This window comes from Elgaria multicarinata, chromosome 5 (assembly GCF_023053635.1).
Source record: "Elgaria multicarinata webbii isolate HBS135686 ecotype San Diego chromosome 5, rElgMul1.1.pri, whole genome shotgun sequence".
NCBI classification, from domain to species: domain Eukaryota; kingdom Metazoa; phylum Chordata; class Lepidosauria; order Squamata; family Anguidae; genus Elgaria; species Elgaria multicarinata.
The window spans coordinates 135,644,740-135,648,218 of NC_086175.1; positions in this window are offsets into that span (position 1 = coordinate 135,644,740).

Consider the following 3,479-nt stretch of genomic DNA (forward strand, 5'->3'; position numbering starts at 1 on the left):
CCTCACTTCCTTTGGCAGGGGCTCACGGAGAAGGACCCCTGAGGATGACCTTAGGGTCCGGGCGGGTACATATGGGAGGAGGCGTTCCTTCAGATAACCTGGCCCCAAGCCTAGGGCTTTAAATGTTAATACCAGCACTTTGAATCGGGCCCGGACCTGGACTGGCAGCCAATGAAGCTGGAAAAGGACTGGCGTAATGTGATCTCGCCGGCCAGTCCCTGTTAGTAACCGTGCTGCCCTGTTTTGTACCAGTTGGAGTTTCCGGACCGTTTTCAAAGGCAGCCCCACGTATAACGCATTGCAGTAATCCAAGCGAGAGGTTATCAGAGCATGGATCACTGTAGCTAGGCTATCTCTGTCCAGATAAGGGCGTAGTTGGTATATCAGCCTGAGCTGATAAAAGGTGCTCTTTGCCACTGAGTTCACCTGTGCCTCAAGTGACAGTTCTGGATCCAAGAGCACCCCCAAACTACAGACCCGATCCTTTAGGGAGAGTGCAACCCCGTCCAGGACAGGGCAAACATCACCTCGCTGGACAGATGAACCACCCGCTAACAGTTTAACACTGTCACAGGACCCAACAACATAAGTCACACCACCAAGGGCTCTTTCACCTGTATCCATATAGAATTTGTTTTACATGCCATCCCTGACTTTGTCTATTGTTAAGTTCTTAATATGCACATAACACACGTCTTATTTTTTTCACCCCTTTTTTCAACTGCACATGAACAGATTTCCAACTGCACATTTTTTCCCCAACTGCACATTTTGTGTCCAACTGCACACTAAAAAACACACACACCTGGGCCCCTGCTGGGGTGTGGGCCCTCATCAGAGCCCCAACTATGCCCTACCCTTGATGCCAGGCTTGCAACCAACAGTACCTTCATTTTGTCTGGATGAAGGTTCAGATTGTTCACCCTCGTGCATGTCAATAGTGCTCAGATTAGTTAGTTCATGGAACTGAGAGGTAGAGTTGAATGTTGTTTGCAGTATTAAAGGCATTTCAGGCCCTACCTCTGGATGGGCCTAACCATGCAAATGTTTCAAAGCACGGTGGACAGGCTGTAACCTAGGTGGCTACCAGGAGCAGGGCCTTCTCTGCTGTGGCACCCCGGCTGTGGAATGAGCTCCCCAGAGATGTTTGCCTGGCGCCTACACTATATTCCTTCCATTGCCAGCTGAAGAAGACCTTTTTATTTTCTCAGTATTTTAACACCTAATTTAACTTAAATTTAAACTTTGCTGTTTTAATTCTGTATTTTAATCTAGATCAATTTCTGCTGTGTGGTTTTATCCTGGTTGTGCTTTTTATATTGTATTTTGTATTTGTGCCTTTAATTGTAATTGGCTTGTTTCACTTTACAAGTAAACTGATGTGTTATGCCATGAGTGTCTGGAGCGACCCACATCTGCCGCCTAAGCCTCATGTTACATGGAAGGGGAAGGTAAAAAACCCTTTTAAAGCCATCCAAATTGTTGGCCATCACTACATCTTGTGGTAGTGAGTTCCATCATTTAACTATGCACTGTGTGAAGAAGTCCTTCCTTTTATATTTGTCCTGGATCTCCCACTCATCAGCTTCATGGGATGATCCCATTGGGTTCTAGTATTTTGAGAGAGGGAGAAAAATGTGTCTCGATCCACATTCATGGTTTTATCTTGTAAACCACCCTGGGTTTTTTTTTTTTAAATGAAAAGCAGTCTTGAAATGATCTGAAATAATAAAAAAAATATATATAACTGGGGAAAGCCCATGAAAAGACAAGCCTGTTTTAACCAGTTTGCCTTGTAATTGTCCTATAGGACACCCTTCTGCCATCTGATCTCCAACCACCATGCTATGCTGGCTAGGGGGTTATGGAAGTTGTAGTCCAACATGTCTGGAGGGCATAAGATTGGAGAAGGACAGGGCCAGTGTCAAGAGTAGGCATGGTTGAGCATTTGCTGTGGGCTCGCAGCCCATCAGGGTACACACTGACAAGTGTTCCTTGAAATTGCTCCTTTAAGGTCATTACCTTTAAAGCCCTGCATGGTTTGGGTCCAGGCTACCTGCGGGATCGCCTTCTCCCGTACAATCCGCCCCGCACACTCAGGTCCTCTGGGAAGAATCTACTTCAGTCTGCCAAAATTAGGCTGACAAGTATTATTCTCTTCTGCTGCTCCCAGACTGTGGAACGGCCTGTTGGAAGATATTCATCAACTTAACAGTCTTTTAGCATTTCAGAAAGCTATAAAGACTGATCTCTTTCAGCAGGCCTATCCAGTGGAATTTTAGGATGTTTTTAGGATGTTTTAATAATGTATACTATGTTGTTAATTTAGTTTTATGTATTTTATACTTATTGTGGTTCCCCACCTCAATCCAAATGTTGAGGCAGGTAAGAAATATTATTATTATTATTATTATTATTATTATTATTATTATTATTATTATTATTATTATTCACTTGCTCACCTGCCTCTTACTCTGGCCCAGACAATGGTGGTGGTGGTGCTGGTGAGCAGCAGCAGGAGGAGGAGATGCCGCTGCCTGCTTGCTCATAGAATCATAGAATAGCAGACTTGGAAGGGGCCTACAAGGCCATCCAGTCCAACCCCCTGCTCAATGCAGGAATCCACCCTAAAGCATCCCTGACAGATGGTTGTCCAGCTGCCTCTTGAAGGCCTCCAGTGTGGGAGAGCCCACCACCTCCCTAGGAAACTGGTTCCATTGTCGTACTGCTCTAACAGTCAGGAAGTTTTTCCTGATGTCCATCCGGAATCTGGCTTCCTTTAACTTGAGCCCGTTATTCCGTGTCCTACACTCTGGGAGGATCGAGAAGAGATCGTGGCCCTCCTCTGTGTGACAACCTTTCAAGTATTTGAAGAGTGCTCTCATGTCTCCCCTCAATCTTCTCTTCTCCAGGCTAAACATGCCCAGTTCTTTCAGTCTCTCATCATAGGGCTTTGTTTCCAGACCCCTGATCATCCCAGTTGCCCTCCTCTGAACACGCTCCAGCTTGTCTGCGTCCTTCTTGAAGTGTGGTGCCCAGAACTGGATGCAATACTCTACATGAGGCCTAACCAGGGACGAATAGAGAGGAACCAGTACCTCACGTGATTTGGAAACTCTACTTCTATTAATGCAGCCCAAAATAGCATTTGCCTTTCTTGCAGCCACATTGCACTGTTGGCTCATATTCAGCTTGTGATCTACAACAATTCCAAGATCCTTCTCGTTTGTAGTATTGCTGGGCCAAGTATCCCCCATCTTGTAACTGTGCCTTTGGTTTCTATTTCCTAGATGTAGAACTTGGCATTTATCCCTATTAAATTTCATTCTGTTGTTTTCAGCCCAGCGCTCCAGCCTATCAAGATCATGGTCTTTCTGCCTGGAAAGCAAGCAAGCAATAGCAACGATTAGGAAGAGGAGGAGGAGCAAGAACTGCTGGTGACAGTGGCGGTGAAGAGGTAGACTCAGGTGTTAGCTAGA